The sequence below is a fragment of the Elephantulus edwardii genome, unplaced genomic scaffold (genome assembly GCF_000299155.1).
Source record: "Elephantulus edwardii isolate Elephantulus edwardi_28Jun2011 unplaced genomic scaffold, EleEdw1.0 scaffold00001, whole genome shotgun sequence".
NCBI lineage: Eukaryota > Metazoa > Chordata > Mammalia > Macroscelidea > Macroscelididae > Elephantulus > Elephantulus edwardii.
Window position 1 is genome coordinate 9,756,598 of NW_006399751.1, and position 21,088 is coordinate 9,777,685.

A 21,088-nucleotide genomic window follows, 5' to 3' on the forward strand; every position below is an offset into this window, starting at 1 on the left:
TTGGAGGAACTGGGAGTATCAGAAATACTGAAGAACATAGGAGAAAAATAAAATGTATCTAGTAACTGTATATAGTTAGATTGTTGCTGTTGTTACCTGCTGTTGAGTGCCTGCAACCCATAGGATCAGCAACTCTGAACCCCTCCCTGTCCTGAACCAGTCTCACTAATTCCAACACACTAACCCCAGTTGCCCCATCTCATTCAGGGGCTTTCTCTCTTGCACTGTCCTACCACCCTTCTAAGCATGATGTCCTTCTCCAAGGACCGATCTCTGCCAACCACATGCCCAAAATATGTGAGATGGAGCTTCAAAATTCTAACCTCTAAGGAGGAACTTGATTTCATTTTCTCCAAGACAGACATATTTGTTTACTTGGTGGTCCATGGTATGTTCAAAACTCTTCTCCAGCACCACAACTCAAAAGCATTAATTCTTCTGTCATCCTTAGTCATTGTCCAGCTCTCTGATGCATAGCAAGGAATTGCAAAGACCATGACCTGGATCAGGCGCACCTTAGTCTCTAGATTGACACTGTTGCTTTTCAGTACTCTGGAGAGATCCCTGACAGCAGATTTTCCCAATGAAATTCGTATTTTGATTTCCTGACTACTGCTGTTAACGCGTTGATTGGGGAGCTGAGCAAGCTGTACTCTCCTCTCCATTTATCGTCGTGCTGCCAATTGACCCAGTGCTGAGAATCGGTGTCTTCTTGATATTGAGCTTCAAGACTGCAGTTCTTGACCTTCTGTAGCAAGTTCTTCAGGTTTTCTTCAGTTTGAGCAAGGTTGTGTCATCTGTGTAATGTAGGTTGTTGATGAGTCTTCCTCCAATTCTGATGTCACATTCCTCCTCATAAAGCCCTGCTTCCCAAATGATCTGTTCTTGAGCAGATTTAGAAAATACAAATAAACACAAATATAAATATGTGTGCATGTGTATATATTGTTTATATTGTATTACTTAAACATACATTTTGTATAAAATATAAGTTTACATATTATACAGCCTGTAAAAGCTTTTTACTTAAAACATTAATGGTAAAATGTTGTTCATATACACTATTTAGAACAGAATACTATAGTAGGTAAGAAACATCACAGCTTTCTAAAGATGCCATAATTAGTAACAAAATGGACATAAAGCAGATGATTAAAATATCTTTCATTTTATATGGCAACAATCTACTAGCTGCTCCATGGGGGAGGGGGTGAGATGGGAAAACTCCTCTTGCGTGATTAAGTACCTCAGAAAACCCACTAAAGGTCAGATATGGGTTGGTTCTGACTCAATGGCTCACAACAATAACAACGGAAATAATAGAAATATCTGGTATAGATTGTACTTAATTGGTAGACTTGCAAATTTTGTGACCATGAATGTGTCTATCGAACTAAACCTAAATACATTCTCTCCTTTATAAATCTTTGTCTGATTTACACTGATGCTTTCACCCAGAAATAAGTTGGTCTTAAACATGCACTGTTATTTCTCAAACAAGGACAATAGAACTTTATCTCACACACTCTGAGCATGTTGTCAGGAGGGACTGGCCTTTGGAAAGGATAATAATAATTTCCACAATGTTATCCTGAAGAAGGTGGATAGCCAGAGAAAAAAGGAAGATCTTCCACAAGAGGGATTCACAGACTGATTATAACAACGAGCTCAGGCACGTCTGATATCATGAGGATGAGGCAGGAGAGCACAAGGTTCAGGTCTGTTGTTCACGGGGTCATTATGAGTTTTAATCAACTTGATGGTTGCTAACAACAACAATATTCCAACTTTTTGGTTAAACAGCTGGAAGAAGAAATATAAAAAAATAACATGTAAGTATAAATCATCTTCTATAAGCTAAAGAAACTTTACTCACTGTATCTTATTAAATCAGTGATGTCATTCTATGAAATACATTTTCCTGTCTTTATTACTAAGCGTGGCTGTCAAAGTAATACTCTGTCCTTTTCAAGATATCTACATTCTAATGTTTGAGACCCATGGCTATGTTGCCTTGAGATAGGATGATTATCCAAGATGGAATATCTAATTGTACAGGTTCTTAATCTAATTGCATCAGAAGAAGATCTGACTAAATAAGAATGGTCAGGGAAATGCCATATTACTGATTATAAAGATAGAGGAAGGAAGTCTGGAGCCTGGAGTTAAGGAACGTGGATTGTCTAGGCAGATAGACTAGATTAAAAGACAGAGTCCTCCCTAGAGACAACAGAACAACAGCGGCCCTGTTGTTGTGTCAATATTAGCCCAAGGAGACCTGTGTCAAACTTCTGACCCAAAGAACTATAAAGTAATAAATGTGTGCTGTATTAAGTCACTAAGTTTTTGGTTATTGCTACAGCAGCAATAGGCAATAGATAACTAATCTGCAGAGAATAAGACAGCAGGTCAATGAAGGACACACACATACACCATTTAGACTTTGAAGAATTTAGTCCCCCTAATCTCTCCATCACTTCAAGCTGGGTTGGAGGACTGTATTTTCTCTGGAAGCCTTTATTTGGTGGATCAAGGACAGATTTTATAGCAAAAGGAGACATAATTTCCGGGGCTGACACGAAAATACTTTCACAGAGTAAAGATAGAATGTTATGACATCAGCTTTTATGGAAGGTGAGTATAAGAACATCATTTTGAAGAGTCTATCTGTGTCTTCTCTAAACTTGCTGTAGAATCTATTGTCTATTATACTTGGCAATGCCGGTGACGTGAGGGACGGACGGAGAAGCAGCCTTTTGTTGTCCACTGACAGGAGGCACCGCCACCGGAAGGAACTTTAATGTTGTAACCACCAACTTTATAACACAGTGAGTTTCACATACTCTCATTTTGCCGTCCAAAAATTGAAGGGTGGCATTTAAAATTTTAAAGTACAAGAGCCAGAAACAATGGTAAATAAACTGAACTCAACAGCACATAACAACAATACATAAATCTAAATCTCACTGACTTTGTCATTGATAATGCTTTAGTATCTTTGTTCCAGTTAGAGTTTTCCATTTGGTGGTTTATCTACTATCGTAGGCCACTAAATTCCTACCTTTTCTAAATAATCATTTTTCAAATAATTGTTTTATATAACTTTTAAAAACCTTCACGTAAACCTCATTGTTACAGAGCCCCAAGTGATTTATATCTGGTCCTCCGTTAGGTTTCCAAGGCTGTAACTCACACAGGATGAAGTTTTCCATCTTTTTTCTTCGCCCTGCTGGTGGATTTGAACTACCAGAAAGACACAGTACTTGGGTTACCAAAGCAACTCCCTACAGGCTAGACCACCGGAGTGCCCATACATTGGTTGTTGCTATTATATGTGATCAAGTCACTCATTGTTGTTGTGACTCATTGTTGTTTTTGCTGTTGGGTGACCCTACGCACAGCAGCCCTGAACCCTGCTCTATCTGGAGCCAACTTCATTGTCAACACATCTGCTTCCATTTCCCCAGTCACTGAGTCAACCCATCTCATCCAAAGACTTTCTCTCTTGTGCTGTTCCTCCACCCTTCTAAGCATGATATCTCTGACGACTGGTCCCTTCTTGCAACATGCCCAAAGTATATCAGAGCTTCAAAATCCTTGCCCCCAAGGAGCAGCCTGGTCTCACCCTCTCCAGGACAAACCTATTTGTTCTCTTAGTAGCCCATGGTATATTCAATACTCTTCTTCAGCATGACAACTCAAAAGCATCCATTCTTCTTCTATCATCTTCGGTCATTATCCAGCTCTCTGATTCTTAACAAGCAATTGTAAAGACTATGGCCTGGATCAGGAACACCTTAGTTTTCAGACTGACATTGCTGCTTTTCAATACTCAGGAGAGATCCTTGACAGCAGATTTCCCCAATGCAATTCATCTTTTGATTTCCTGTCTATTGGTACCAAGAGTGTAGATTGTGGAGCCAAGCAAGTTGAATTTCTTTGCCATGTATCACGACGCTGCCAATTGGCTCAGTGGTGAGAATGGCCAGCTCTCAGCAGAGCTTCTAGACTAAGACTGATTAGGAGACCGGATGGTGTATCCACTTATGAAAAAAAACTGGTGTGTGAAAGCCTTATGAATAGCACTGGAATACTGGCTGATACATAGCTGGGAAAATGAGACTGTCAGAGTGGAAGGGACTCAAAATTAAACTGGGGAAAAGCTGCTGCCTCAAAAGTAGTCGGTCTGACTGATAGGAACAGAAGAAAACTTCCAGAACTTTCATTTACTGATACAGTTCAACTGAAAAATGAGGAGAAACGGATGCAAACATCCATGAACAATCAGAACATGCCATTGCACACAGTAGGAATATAGAAAAATTGGAAGTTGCCAGAAAAATAAATTGACCACGCAGAGATCAATACTGATATGAACAGATATTGGCCACTTTGAATTGGAAAACCATGTGGTCCGTTATCCCCCACTGTCTGTCAGTTTGTCAAACTGTGATGCCTTACATGTTTCTGTGACTCTAGAATATATACCACTTAGTATTTGACGTACTAGCAGTATCACTCACAATGGGTAGGTTTCAGCAGAGCTCCAACACTGAGACACATTAAGAAGCCAGACTTGGTCATTCATCTCTGAATTAATGGGTCCTTGAAAACTCTACTAATGGCAGTATAACTTGTCTGAAATAGTGCCAGAAGGGAGGTCCCTTAGGCTAGAAGATATTTAAAATATGACTGTGAATGACTGTGAATAAGCTAATAAATGGCCTTCCTCTAATGATGTGGAACAACTCAAAATGAGGAGAAACAATTGTAAACATTCATTTAACGGAGCATGGGCTGTGTGAAGTATGAATCTAAGAAAAGACAAGTGGTCAAAAAGCAAATAGAATGCATAAACATCTACATCCTAGGCAGAGAAAAGCTGAAATGAACTGGTATTAGACATTTGGAATCAGCTATCCATATTTTATGTACTCTGGAAATAAAAAAAAAAGTGAAGAGAAATTAGGTAACATTAATCATGTATAAGAGAAAAGTGTCAAAATCTGTCCCTAAATAGAATACTTCCAGTGATAAGAATAATGTCCACAATGATATAAGTAAAGTTTGTTAATATGATTATTATTCAAATATAGGTGCTAACCACTAAATAAAAATGAACTAGAGTATTTCTACCAACTTCCAACAAGACTGATTGATACAGTGACTGCAGCAATGGACTGGTGTGTCAATGAGGATGAGGATGGTACAGGATAGGACAGAATTCAGCTCTGTTGTTCATAGAGTTGCTATAAGTGGTACTCGATGTGACTGCATCTAGCAACAATATCATCCAACTTCTGGAGTCAGAAGTTCAAAGAAAATGAATTTAAGATAGATGCGCTATTTGTAATTGGTGACTGGAAGGTAAAACATGGAAATAAAGAAGGAATGATAAGCAGACAATTTGGATTTCACCGGATACAGGATTCTTTGGAAAGAAATGATGGAAAAGCTCAGTACCAGATGTTAGAAAAAGACCAGGAACCAACTATGGGACAGACTATCAGGTACTCACATGCAAGGACAAATTTAAACACAAGAGAATATAGATCTATATATCTATGTCTATATCTATCTATCTAGAGATAGATAGATAGAAAGATAGATAGATACAGATGTAATTCCTTCAGTCACTTGTACCTTAGTTTCTGAAATTACATCTTAACAAAAACATGCTCCACTTCTGGAAGTGACAAAATGAAGAAGAATGGCATAAGAATTAATATAAAAAAACAACATTCTCACTATCTAAAGTACAATGGTGTCAGTGATATTTTAAAATTAACTCTCAAATAAGAATATTAATGTGACATATTACCCAAATGTCCGCATGCACTAATGAGAAAATGATGAAATTGAAGGTTTTTGCGAACTTTTCCAGTCTGAAATTGTGCAAATACGCAATCAAGATGTATTGATAATTATTAAAGTTTGGAAACCAAGAAGGACCAGTACTTGGAAAATATGAGCGTGGTGATAGGAAAAGAGAACAATGATTAAATAATAGAATCCTGTACCAATGACTTACTCATTGCAAATTTCCTCTTTTAAACAACATACATGGTGACAACGTAAATTTTGAGAACTAAATGTATCGGGTCCAACACATGTTTTTTAATTTTCTCACTTGCACAAGAAACTTGGTAATGAATATTAAATAATGAAGACCAAAGAAGAATCAAAGCTTTTGTTGATAATGATATTGGTGAAGAATATTAAATATACCATGGCCTGAAAAAAAAAAAGTCAGTCAGCCTTAGAAAAAAATGCAGCCAAAAATCATTCCTTAGAAATGAAAATGACAGGACTCTGTCTCCTATACTTTGGACATACTGTCAGAAAGGGTAAATCCCTGGGGAAGGACGTCATGCTTGGTGAAGCAGACAATCAGGGAAAAACAAAAAGACCCTCAACAAGACTGATTGACAGAGTGGCTACAGCCATGGACTGAAACACGGCAGTAACAGGGAGGGTGATCCTGGACTACACAATGTTTATTCTGTTGTGCAAAGAGTCTCTATGAGGAAGGGCTGACTCAAGGGAACCAAACAACAGTTGAAACACTATGGAAATAGACAATTTTTTATATGACATCTTGAGGAAAAAAAAGTATGCTTACATAATTTAAAGCTTTCAAAATTAGATCTAAATAAATTCAGGAAATATAGAGTATAAAAGATAGGAAATTACCCAATATAGTAACTATTAGACATTGAGAATGGAGTAAGTTCGAAGTCACGCACCAGAGTGCAGGAGACAGCGCTGGGATTTCAATCAGGAAGACTGATTTTGAATCTTTTCTGTACTTTCTTTATTAATGTATTTTTAAATCATTTACCAACAAGTTGAGGGACCTCTGGTGGTCTAGTAGTAGGTGAGGAGTTGCTCTGGCCGATCAAAAGTAGGCAGTTCAAATCCACCGGCTGCTTCATGAGAAAAACATGTGTAATCTCCTCCCCTATAATTTAGAGCCTCTGAAACCCCCTTAAAGGGTCAACTATGAGTGAGCGAGTGATCATAATGTCAACTCTAACTCATGTTGGTCTGTGTAGACTAAGGTCTATAAGATTTTTCATGACTGATTTTTTTTGGGGGGGGCTGGCCAAATCTTTATTTTTTTAAATGTATTTTATTAGTTTATTTACAAAATCTAATACAAATTTGAACAAATTCTTTCAATTTCCCTCAATCCCCCACCCATCAAATTGTGCAAATCAAAGATTAATCCCCTCTTTCCCCTGCACATCCACATCTCTCTGCTTCCAGCCTCTCCCACCCCTCCTGGATCCTTATACTCGTTCTACAATAATGGTTTTATACAATATTTATCCTTGTGGGACTGAGTTAGTTCACTCAGCATAATGCTCTCCAGTCCCTCCCAAGTTAGGTAATAATTTACAAAGTTATTGCTCCTACGTGCTGCATCATATTCCATTGTGTGAATGTACCATAATTTCTCAGTCCATAGATCACTAGGTCTTTCATTTCAAGGTATCTCCAAAAGGACTGAAACTTTCAAACTTGTTAACAACCAAAATGCATTAGCTTATACTTCACATTTATAAACTTACACAAAATTTTCAAATTGTGCTTGGTATTTATCACTAAGAAGTTTGAAGATATTATTAGAAACTTGGCAATAATATTAAGAAGGTAAAAATGTAGCCGTGGGGAAAGGGAAGTTTATAAGCTCTTATGTCCCATATAAAAGGTATTCAGGAACTGTAAAATCTCAACCAGGTAGAAGGCACACAGGATGTGTGATGTGATAATCACAGGCGCTCTATTCAAAAAGACACGCACTGTGCCTATGCAATCTATGAGGATCCCAGAAACGAGGACATTTTGCTTAAAATTTCACGTGTTGTTTTTTTTAAACATTTCCAATTTTTATTCTTAAAAATAGGAATCAAAATTGCAAAGGCAGATTTATAGTCACTTCTGAATGAGAGGGTAAATTTGGATCATCACAAGAACGCATACTCAGATGGAAATCTAGTTAAACTGCGGTTGCTCCTCAGGTTGCATTCACTCCTGCATTTTCTCATTTAGTTCTTCCTTGTATTTGCCTTTCTCTTTTCCAACTTGCCGAGATTTAGCTTTACGTTCAAGAATTTTTTTCCGATCTTAGTCCAATTTCAGCCTGGTAATAACCACCTTGCGTGGGTGAATGCCCACATGCACTGTGGCACTATTAGCCTTCTCACGCTGCACTCTTTCGACGTAGATGACATACTTCTTTCTGTACACCTGGACTACCTTGCCAATCTGCTGACCTTTGTAATGTCCTCACACCACCTGCACCTCGTCATCCTTGCGGATGGACATGGAGCGCACGTTGTACTTCTGCCGCAGCTCTTTGTACAGAGGGGAGGACATGATCTTCCTACGCACATGCGAAGGGGCATTGAAGTGGCGTTTGCGGTTCTTGCTGCGGTCCGAGGTAAAGAAAGGGTTGAGCTTCATGGTGGCAGCCGTCAGGCAGTGTCAGGTTCTCCACGCGCAAGCTACACGTGTTGTTTTCTGAGTCAGCAATAGCACCTCCCAACAGTGGCTGGTCACAAAGGAGGTCTCCCAGAAGAATATCTGGTCAAGCATTCAAGAACCCGTTTTGTTCTCCAGTTGGTATCAACTCACAGCAGTATTTTATGATAGAGGAAAACTGTCCTTTACGGTTTTCAAGGCTGTAAACTTCATGCAATGCAGTGCTGGTATCTCAGGGCTGAGTTGCTTGGCTCTTAACCTAAAGATATGAATTCTGGCAGCCTAGAGGTTAAGAAGCTGTTCTGCAATCCCAAAGGCATATGGTTCAAATCCACCAGCTGCTTCTCTGGAGAGGGAATGGAAAGTCCCCTCCTGTGTGATTTACTGCTTTTTAAAACCTGCTGGAGGATCAGTTATAGGTCAATTCTGACTCAACAGCACACAACAACTACTACCAATCCAAATGAGAAAGCTGTGGTTATCTGCTTCTGAAAAGATTAAAGCTGTGGAGATCCTATGAGGTTGTTCTACTCTTGCCTTATGTTATTATGATGTGCTGCTGAATGGTCTGTGATCCATGACAGCCCTAACTATAGTATTCGTATTATTAGTATTAGGACTGCTAGGAGAACAAACAGGTTCGTCCTGGAAAGGGTGAAGCCAGAATGTTCCCTGGAGTCAAGGATTCTGAAGCTTCCTCTGACATACTTTGGGCATGTTGCAAGGAGGGACTGGTCCTTGGAGAGGGACATCATGTTTGGCAGAGTGGAGGGGCAGCGAAGGAAAAGAAGACCTTTGATGAGATGGATCGATTCTCTGACTAGAGGTGGGAATAAGTGTGTTTGAGATGGCTAGGTTGGCACAGGATAGAAGAGCGTATAGAGCTCTTGTACATAGGGTAGCTATGAGTTGCAAGCGACTCGATGGCACATAACATTAGTATTATTATAGTATTAGCCCTATCCTGAGCCAGTCTTACTGATTCTGACACATTTAACCCCATTTCCCCAGTTACTGTATCAATCCATCTAATCTAGGGGTCTTCCTCTCCTGTGCCATGCCTCCATCCTTCCGTGTATGATGTCCTCCAAAGACCGGCCCCTCCTGGCCACACGCCCAAAGTATGTGAGATGGGGCTTCAAAATTCTAGCCTCCAAGGAGAAAATCGGTTTCACTCTCTCCAAGACAGGCTTATTTTTTTTTTTCTTGGTGGTCCAGGGCATATTCAAGATTCTTCTCCAGCACCACAACTCAAAGGCATCAGTATTCTTCCGTCATCTTTAGTTATTCTCCAGCTCTCTGATGCATAGCAAGTAATGGTGAAGACCATGACCTTAATTAGGTGCACCTTACTCTGTAGACTGACATTGCTTCTCAGTACTCTGGAGAGATCCCTGAAACATTGCCTTTGAAGGAACTGATTCCTTGAAAGTGGGTTTTACTTTCTAATTACTCTTCAAGTAGACAGACTTCCATGTATTTCTCTTTACTATTAGTATCCAAGAGCTTAAAGCCTGTGCCACCAGAGTTTCTTAGTAAAACAAAATGCTATGAGTCTGGTTCACATTACTGGTTACATTCAGAGATTGTCTAAACAGTTGTAAACTTTGTAACATTTAATGACAGTTGACTTTTTAAAGTATAGGATACTTTAAGAGCCTTCTTTTCAAAACAGAAATCCGAGCAAGCAATTTGCTTTGGCAAGTGAAACTAGGGCATCTCCCGTCCTCACAGACTACTGCTTAATGGATCTGCCATCCTAACAGAAAGGAGTCACTCAAAAAAATGTACTCACATCCTGGAAAAAAACCCCAAAAAAACAACCTTTCCAGGAATCCCTCAATAAAGGACAGGAGCCTTCTCCAATTTGTTCAATAGCGTCAACTTAGTGAGCTAGGCATTTCTTCTTTTAGAAATAGTTTTACTTCAATATCAAGGAGTATGAATTAACAACTGCAGCTTTCACTTACTGAGAATCAATAAGCTTCATTCGAAAACCTCTTCCATCATCTGCAGGGAGCAGTAGGGGAGCGGGAGGATCTCCCTGCAGATGCCATCTTTCTTGGCTGCTGGTTTGGAGCGCCTACTGTTTGAGGGAGTCCAGCATGAAGCCGTTCTCCTCACCGCATCAGTTCGTTGAACACACTTCTCCAAGGTCATTAAAGGTTTACAGAGTGCCTCTTAGGACCTTGCTGATGTGAGTCTTGGCAACAAGGTAGAGAAAGATGTTGTAGAAAAGGGAAAAGCTGGCACCTTCTTACTTATCTAGGCCAGTAAAACATTTCAGCAGAACCTCCCAGGAAGTTATCTCATGTTAATACTGCTATTCAGTCATATAGGCAGATTTTACTTACTGCTGTTTTGCCATTGTTATGGTGTGCCAGTGAGTGGGCACCAGCCTACAGCTGACATGCCAGCGGATTTACAGAGGCAATGATGACACAGGAGGAAACCTTCCATCCATTTCTCACAGAGCACCTGGTGGTTCCAATCCACTCACTTTGGGGATCAAAGCACAGCTTCTTACCACGAGGACACCAGAGCCCCCTAACTGCTGCCAAGTGATGGTTATCCATCCTTTTAATTCAACCAATGCTCATGATTACTTTTTTGGGGCCAAGTCTTTGAATTAAGTATTAGAATTAATGTGAAAATAATATGTTGACTTTTTTTCATCAAGAACTTTTATTCTAGTCTGAAAAAGAACATAGATGAAAGATATTAAACACAGAATGAAATTAGTGTACAGTGGAATTGTTTTTCTTTCAACGTGCCTTATCTCCTATGTGGATATCAATCAATACAAATCACAGATAACGAGAATGGCGAGATTCACAGTAGAATTTTTAGTAGACATTATTAAGTACATAAATACACTATAATATATATAGTAAAAAGCAAAAGTGTTTTTTCTTGCATCTATGTCTATGTTGTTGTTGTTGTTGTTAGGTGCCATTGAGTCAAATACAACTCAGAGTGACTCTACAAATGATCTATCTGAATCTCACCCTAATCTATGCTAATGTCATCATTTTATCAAAAGGATAATTTTATTATACTTTTAACACACTTGAGCCCACTGCTAATACAGTCACTGTGTCAATCCATCCCATCAAAAGCCTTCCTCTTTGTGCTGACCATTCCAAGGATAAAGTCCTTCTCCAAGGAGTAACCTCTCCTAGATATATGCTCCAATTATTTGAGTCGAAGCTTTGTCATCTCATCTCAGAGCCGCATTCTGGCTGCACTTTCTCCAAGACATACCTGTTCATTCTTTTGGCCGCCTGTGGAATACTTGGTACTTTTCTTCAACATCACAGTTCTTAAATGCAGCAATTTTTCCTCTGTCTTCCTTATTCATTGCCTGGGTTTCAGATGCACAGCAAGTGATTTAAAAGACCATGGCCTGAATTGCGCACACCTTAGTCTTCAAACTGACATCATTGCTCCTCAGGAATTTGGAACGTTCCCTGTCAGCAAACTTGCTCAATGCAATACATCTCCTGACCTCCTGACTGTTAGTACCAAGGGTTCTAATTGTGGATCCAAGAAAGATGAAATCATTGTCAAATTCAATCTTTTCTCCATCTATCTTGATGTTGTTTATCCAGTGGTAAGGATTATTTTCTTCTTGATATTAGGATGCAATTCATATTGAATGACGGTTGTAGTCTTTGATCTTCTATAGAAAGTGTTTCAAATCCTCCTCACTTTCGCCAAGCAAGGTTCTGTCATCTGCATACCTCAGGCTGTGGATGAAGTGTTCCCCAAATATTATCCATAAGTAAGGCGATGACATCCACAGTAGCATTAACATGTTAAGTTGAAAATTGACTCTTGCCTCAGTCACAAATAGCCATTGCTGTGAAATCAGAAATGACTCAGTGCTGACTCATCCATAGATTTCCAAAGCTGTAAATGGCAAAGAAGGAAATTGTCCATCTTTCTCTCACAGAAATACTGGTGGATTTGAACTCCTAGAGCGGTGGTCTTCTGGTTGGCAGTGTGAGACCTCTGAGTCAATATTGAATTTATTACTCTGGTTTTAATAGAATTGTTTCAAGTTTATTTTCAACTTTGAACATCTGACCTTAGCTGGCAGAGACTAGACACACACACACACACACACACACACACACACACACACACCCTCTAAAGGACATTCAAATAACTCTCTAAATGTGTTCATTTCCATTGAAATTTTGCTACATATATCCAAGCATCGGGTACCACGCACCTATACTTGGGTAATTTACCTTCACAACCTCCCCTGGAGGGTCAGTGAAGTCTTCCTCAAGGAGATAACATTTAAAATGACAAATGCATTTTGTCATAAGCTTATATGGGATGTTCTCTGTAAAAAATATTTTCATATTCAGTTGGGTAGAACAATACAAATACAGTTCAAACAATTATAGACTCATTAAGAATTGTTGCCTTATCAAGTGAAAGATGATGGTAGCATGGCTATTGTTGTTGTTGTTGTGTACCATCAAATCAGAAACTGACCCTCTAGAAGGTTTTCAGAGGAAGGTAATTGTACAGGAGATTGGGGAGGAGATTGTCCATCCTCCCAGGGAGCAGCTGGTGGCCTCAAACCACGTGCCTTCAGGTTGGCAGTGTAGATTTTTGCCATTAGACCACCAGAGCTCCCTAGGCAGGATTAAATTATGAAGTGGTTTATAGTCCTTGCTGAGAGTTCAGCTGGACAATGAAATAACAAACTACATTATAATGATTAGTCTAAAGTTGTTGTGTACCGTCGAGTTGGAAGCGACCCATCCCTGACCCTCAGGTGGGTTTTCAGAGACAGTTCATTGCACAAGAGGAGATTTGCCATCCTTTTGCAGAACAACTGGTGGATTCAAAACTCATGGCTTCAGGATTTCAGCACAGCTTTTTACTGGAGGTAAAATAACTGAAATTATTGATATGACTGGGATTGATTTGTGAAAATATACTGAGTGACACCACAACAAGATAAAGGTAAACAACCCAATTGAAAAATGGGCACAGGGTGTGAACAGACACTTCACCAAAGAAGATATTCAGATGGCCAACAAGCACATGAAGAAATGTTCAAAATCCTTAGCTCTAAGAGAGAGGAAAATCAAAACAACTATGAGATATCATCTCACCCTAGTAAGAAGAGCAAACTTTAATAGAAGAGCAGACATCAAATGCTGGTGAGGTTGTGGAGAAACTGAAACCCTTATTCATTGTTGGTGGGAGTGTAAAATAGTGCAACCAGTATGGAAGGCTGTATGGTACTTTCTCAAAAAGTTGCAAAAAGAGATATCATTTGACCCAGCAATTCCACTACTGGGAATATACCCTAAAGAAACCATAACCACTACCCAAGCAGATATATGTACACCCATGTTTATTGTGGCTTTGTTTACAAAAGTAAAGAGTTAGGAACAACCTAAGTACCCATCGACAAATGTATGGATAAAGAAGCTTTAATATATTCACACAATAGAATACTATGCTGTATTGAAAAACAATGAACTCATGAAATATTATACAAAATAGGTGACCCTGGAGGACATTATGCCAAGTGAAATATCTCAGTCATAAAAAGGACACATACTTCATAGTGCCACTGTTTTAAAATGGGACTAACATCAGGACTGGAAGGAGACTGAGAAAAATGAGATAAATTACATATACTGTATTAAAACAGATAGGGGAGAGGACTGTTTAAAAGGGATATGTGAAAAGGTATTATTGTCATGACAGGAGTCCAGAACAAAGGCTTCATAGTGGAATGGACTTGGGGGGGGGAGGGATTTTATAACAATGAGAGAATTTTTCTTTTACTTTTCAAAGAGAAGAGCAAACTGAGGGGAATGGGTGGGCAGGGAGAAAAGTGCAACAATGAATGAATGGAATCCAAAGTCTCTGTAACTTTCATTAAAATTAATAATAATGAAAAATAAAAAGAGAGTAGAATTGATAAGAGAAAATAAAGAAGAAGATATCTTGGGGGCAAAAGAGAAAATACACTGAGTGAAAAAGGAAAAATAGAACATAGTCTGGAAATCAAGAACCATCATGCCTTTATTTACTCAACATTTATAAATGTGTACATACTGGGCTTAAAAGAAATTAAATTCTTCTCTTCAATAAGAGAAAGAGATAGACTATAAAGTTGTTAATGACTGCCTTCAAGTCGAGCACGACTCCTAGTGACCCTATAAACAAAAGGCCTGAAGCCTCTCTACAACCATCAACATTTATCTAAGTTCATAGAGTTTCTGGAGGCATGTTGTTTAGGAAGTGGATGCCACACCTGCTTCCCAAAATATTTAAGGTGTTTATAAAATAGGGGATAATGCTATGTGTCAAAAATTCAATTCTATCATTCATTTATGAAACAGAAACTATTTCATAATTTCATCCCTTTAACTGAAATTATGCTAGCCAAATTACATGTAGCCATGAACAACAGAATCATGCCTAATGTTATCATATCAATCAAACATATGTCATCATTTGATCGATTATATGATGTTTTGCTTCCTCTTAGTGTCTCTCCTTCATTCTCTGTGAACTCTCCGCAGCACACTTGCTGTTTACTCAAAATTTCACTTGTAGGCAGCTATCAGATTTCGTATGAATAATCAAAAAAGGCAACTCTGACTACATAGTGAGGATTGTAAAAGTATACAAATGTTTGCATTACATTCTCCAGTAATAAGGTTGCGTGAATAAATTACTGCATTCAAATGAAGACTACCTCTATACCAACAGGTAATTAACGCCTTGAAACAGAAAACTATAATCAATTAGGGACAAAGGGAGCTTGCTTCCCATTGCATTCACCTTCAGATTTTATAAAGAAAAGCAACTTCCAAGTTGACACATTAATTATGATGCATTCCTCTCCTCTTTTACCATGTTTTTATTGGTTTGCCTACAATCTTTCATACGCATTGTGTTTCATGCTTATACATTGTGTTTTATACATTTGTTCATTGGCATTGTGATTTGTTCATGTGCACTGTGTTTTATACAATCATTCATATGCATTGTATTTTACACAACTGATATTGATCCATGAACTACTTGCCCCTCTTCAAGTTCCACTTAACATCTCCCATTCATTAACGCCCCCAATCTGCCCACGAACCTCTGAGATCCTAGTGAGTTTCTGCCTTTTCTGCCCCCTTCGCTTTCCTCCCTCCCCTTTTTGAACGTTCATACACATCTTGCTAAGTTAGCCTTCTATCTACACAATAATGGTTTTGTACAGTGTTTATCATTTTGAGATTGATTTGTTCCACTAAGCATCATGCTCTCTAGACTCTCCCACGTTATATCATAGTTTACAAAATCATTGTTAGTGCTGCCTAATATCCCATTGCATGAGTTTACGCCACAACCCTAGGTTTAGGGGCATTTGGGCTGATTCTGTTTTCTTGCTTTTGGGAATAGTACAGCTATGAACATAGATGCCCCTATCTCAGTGTCTCAGCTCTGATTTCCTTGGTTTGTATTCCTAGCAGTGGAATAGCTGGGTTTTCTATATTCTGCTTCTCAAGGAAATGCCAAACTACCTTCCAGAGTGGTAATATTATTTTGCAATCCCCTCAGCAGTGTATAAGTTGCAATCTCTCTGCATCTTCTCCAGCATTTATTGCTTGCTATCCTGTTAAACTTTGCTATTGCTATTGGGGTAAGATAGTATCTCATTTTTTTTCTTTGCATCTCTCCGATTAGCAGTGATTTTGAGCATTTCTTCATGAGTCTCTTGGTAATCAAAAGGTCTTCTTTTGTGAATAGTCTTTTTAATGTCTTTTGCCAATTTTGTTATTGGCTATCAACTTATTAAGGAAGTCCTGTGGTGTTCTGGTAACTTCAGTAATGAGATCCTCGTCTGAAATGTCATTGCTGAATGTCTTTTCCCAATCTGTAGCCATTCCTTTAACACTATTGGGAAAAAAAGGTTTTGATACATACACAGACTTGATTTTGAGAATATGTCATTTGTTAATTTCATCTTCTGTTGGTTGTACATTTCTGGCTATATGCAAGCCTATTTATGTCAAAGATTATCGTGACTGGTTTGGTTCTCCCAATCTCAACCTTTTCTATCTGCCCTTCCTTCAATGTCTATGAAAGATAATTCTTAGGGGTAGTAAAAAAAATTCCAGTGTTAGAAGGATCTCTGGAGTGGGATAAGGTCTACTTTTGGTGAACTTTTTCTTTTCTTGTTTTGTTATAGAGGTTTACACTTTTGTGACACTTTCAATCTTTCTCGCTTAGAGGTGAAGTCAAGAGGCTTGGTAGAGAACATGGCAAGAGAACAGCAGTACACCAGTGAGCTTGTCAAGAGTGTGTCTCCCAAATAACCTCAGATAGGTAATACTGAACAATATATACCTGAAACCATATTGTTCTTTCATATCCTTTCACCCACCTAAACCTACTATTACCTTGTTGATTCCCACTGGATTCTCAGCACTATAAATCACTATGGGACATGACAACCCATCTTTCCCCCCTTATATCAGCAGGTAGTTTTGAACCACCATGCCTTTAGATCATCAGCTTGACTCCTTATACACTGTGCTACCAGGGCTCCTTCTATTCTATCACAGTGATGGGTAAATAATACGACTCAATAAATGCTTATTGAATTGATGGCATTGGCAGCTTATTCTCTTTATTCTAATTAAATGTCTTTCAGTCTAAGTGTAACAAGACTTTTCATTACGTACATTTCAGATCACATTCTTTAGATAGAGACAACGAGGACACAAAATGAATTCAAATCCCGTTTGGTTTGATGAGAACATTTTATTATCTGTTGTTAGCTAGCAATTAGACACAAAAACCTGAAGGTGTTAGAAATGCAAGGGGGATTAAATAAGGATGAGCTCGCTAACTTTATGAAGCTTTTCACAGGGATTCTGAGAAACTGGCTTGATATTCTTTTTTTGCTTAGTTTTAAAAGCTTCTCCAGAGTGTATCCATTCACTAAGAGGAACTTGGTGAAAGTAGCATTTGATGATTTGGTCATTTAAAGAAAGAGAACAATATAGGTTGAGTCACATTATGAGAGTCAGATTTGGGTCAAGTTTTTGCTTATCACCATGTTGACCGTCTCCCCAAAAGATCTCCATTTCAGCTTAGCTGGTGAAATTTGGCAGTTCATATATGTTTTGTCATAGCTGTGTGTGAAATATTATGTAATTAAATTTTACAGTACATCAGTCCCTCTGCATAATAAAATGTCATCTGGTTAATTTTGGTTTCCAAATGAGCTGTATAACCAAGTCAGAGAAAATATTACATGTGATTCATGTCACAAAATGTTACGTAGGCATGTACTAGCATATTTATGGTATTATTTTGCTTGCCAAATGATGCCCTAAATTCAAATATGGACATGCTAATTTCCCTTGTGTTGACAATATGAAGTTCTAAGCATTATTCTTTAATCAGAACACAACGAGTTCACTGTAGTTACAAAATGGACTTCTCCCAACTCTGCTGGCTTCCTTTTTGTCCCAAGAAGTGAGCTCATTAATTCTTCAGAGTACCATAGATTAATGATTTTTTTTTAGCCCAGATTTTGAGAGAGTGGGATTAGATGTCGTGTTTTATGAATTTGCTTTAAACAAGGCAAATATGAAGAGTATTAAAGAAGTACTGTATAATAGGGGAAAAAAGACATCCTTGCTTTTAATATGTTTCAGAATATCCAAGCTATCTGGAAGAGGATATCATATCATATCTGTTAGGCTTATGCTAAGGTGTTTCCTTTATAAATAGAATCTAATTTTATTGCACCAAACACATTACATTCTGCTTGGCTTCTACTTTCTGATTTTCTGTGTCTCTCTAGATAGAGAGACAGACAGACAGAAAAATAGAGATATAGATACAGTAACTTGGGCAATGGGGGTTGGTGTGTTGGAATCCAAGTGTCTCAGGACAGGGCAAGCTTTTGAGCTGTTATACATAGGGTCACAGGTGACTCAATGGCACATAACATACTCTCTCGGTCTCTATCGCTCTCAATCGCTATCTCTCTATATAGCATCTATAGCTATCTATATCAGGGATCCAGCAGAGCAAGTATATTTTATACATCTAATTATTATTATATTTTAATTATTTGTTCAAAGTTCATGAGGATGGCAGTTGGTGCAGGATAAGATTCAATCTTTGCTCTTTATAAGGTCATTATGAGTTGACTTAATGACACCTAAGAACAACATTATTTAGATACAAAGATGAAATACAAATAAAACTATCAGTGACAAATACAGCCAGAGAGGCACAATATGGAGAGGATAAACTTGATAAATAGGAACCTCTAAAGATTAAATTCCTGTGTCAAGAACTTTTTACAATAGTGTGAAAAGAAACTCTACAAACTGTGAATAATCGTTCGGCAATTCCATCTAAGACAAGGGCCTCACAACAAAAGTTTACAGAATCCTACAAGGCCTCCACAAGAAAAAGACTGATAACCTAGTACAAAATGGGCAAAAGACATGAAAAGACTTTTCACATAGAAGACATTCAAAGGGCCAACAGACACATGAAGAAATGTTCAAAATCCCTGGCAATGAGAGAGATGCAAATGAAAAACCACAATGAGACAGGATAACAAGCAATACATATTAGAGAGGATGTGGAGAGTTTGTAACTCACATACACTGTTGGTGGGATTGTAAAATGGTACAACCACTCTGGAAGGCAGTTTGGCATTTCCTCAAAAAACTGAACATAAAAACCATCTATGATCCAGCTATTCCACTGCTAGGAATATACCCCAAGGAAATGAGAACTGAGACACAAGTAGAGATCTGTACGTTAGTATTCATAGGCAACTTTTCCCACCATCACAAAAACATGGAAACAACCCAAATGTCCAACTACAACCAAATGGATTGAGAAATGGTAGTACATTCTTAAGATAGAATACTATACAACACTCGGGAGCAATGAATTGGAAGAGGCTGGAGAGCATTATGCTGCATAAACGAACTCAGTCCCATAAGGACAAATACTGCATAAGATCATTATTGTAAAAATAGAAAGCTAACTAGTAAAATGTGTATGGGGGTCTAAGTGGGGAAAGGGTGGGTGTAGAGTGGTGACGATGGGTAGAAGAGAAATCACATGGTCGCACAATTTGGGAGGTGGAGGAAGGGGATAAAGGAAATGGGAAAGATTCAGCAGGGACCTGAAATGATGGTTAACGGTGGGCACAGTCAATGGTGATTAATTTTATAAAACATAATGTATGAGAATGATTGTATGAAACAATGTCAATAATGAACTGTGGAGAAAGAATCTGCATAAAACTAAACCTATATAAAAAACCAAACTGTCAGTGAACTTTTTACTAAGATTAAGGAAAGGGGAAAAAGATAGTTATATAAACCAAATGCTTAGCTTGACTATAATTAAACTGTCAGCTAATAACTTTACTTAACCTCACAGAACCATGATCAACAATGCACTGAAAGTACTAAGAAAAAACGACTCAAGAGAGAGTGGTCCATAACTAGTTAAAGATAGCTTTAGTTGTTCATAGGATCTCTGTGCAATGCAAAGAGGATGCCTCTAATGCAAATTATCTTATTGGGAGACCCTTCCTGAAGAAGTGCAGCAACATGTTGTGGTGTTTTGTTTTGTTTTTATTTATTTTATCAATCCTATTCCTTCAATACCCCAAGGTCAACAGTCACATGTATACAGAAATGGAGATTTCAGTACTCTTACACATACACTGGCAAACTTACAAGCCTCCTACATAGAATATTTAGATTTTTCCACTTTCACTGAGATTACTTTGCATTAACTTAAAACAGTAACACAAGGGATGAAGACATCACAAGCACAAATGTATATATATACAAACATTCAAAACAAGTTGTTTGCTGAATAACTATGTTGTTGTCATTGTTGTTGTTGATTGCCTCCGAGTCAAGCACAACTCATAATGACCCTATGAACAAAAGGCTTGAAGCCCGTCTACAATTATTGACATTTATCTAAGTTCACAGAGTTTCAGAAGGCATGTTATATAGGAAGTGGGTGCTCTACTATATGCAAGTGATGTGTTCTCCTTCTCTCCTTCTCCCACCCTCCCTCTCCCTCTATCATTCTCTCTGTCTCTCTCTCTCTTTCTCACACACACAGACAAAAAACACAATAGCAATAGTAATAAATATTTTCTATACTGGCTAAATAAATAAATAAATAAGTCCCTAGGAAATGATGGACTACCAATTGATATATTTAAAGTAACAGATGCAGCCCTGGATGTGTTCACTATTTTATGCCAGGAAATTTAGAAGACAAACACTTTGCCAACTGCCTGGAAGAGATCCATGCTTGTTCCCATTCGCAGGAAGAATGATCCAACAGCATGTGGAAATTATTGAATAATATCAATAACATCACATGTAATCTTAGGATTACCGCAAAACATCAAGAACAGTACATTGACGCTATTCAATTTTTTAATTGGTTTGCACATAATAATTTGTACACATTGTGTTTCATTCATGTCCATTTTGTTGTATTCACTATTTCATTCACATTATGTTTCATGCAAGAAACATTCTACTGT

At 38.2% G+C, this 21,088-nt stretch overlaps 1 pseudogene; it reads right to left on the reverse strand.

Moving 5' to 3' along the window:
- Positions 1-8,031: 8,031 nt before the first annotated feature.
- Positions 8,032-8,469, reverse strand: LOC102859597 (annotated as a pseudogene).
- Positions 8,470-21,088: the final 12,619 nt, after the last annotated feature.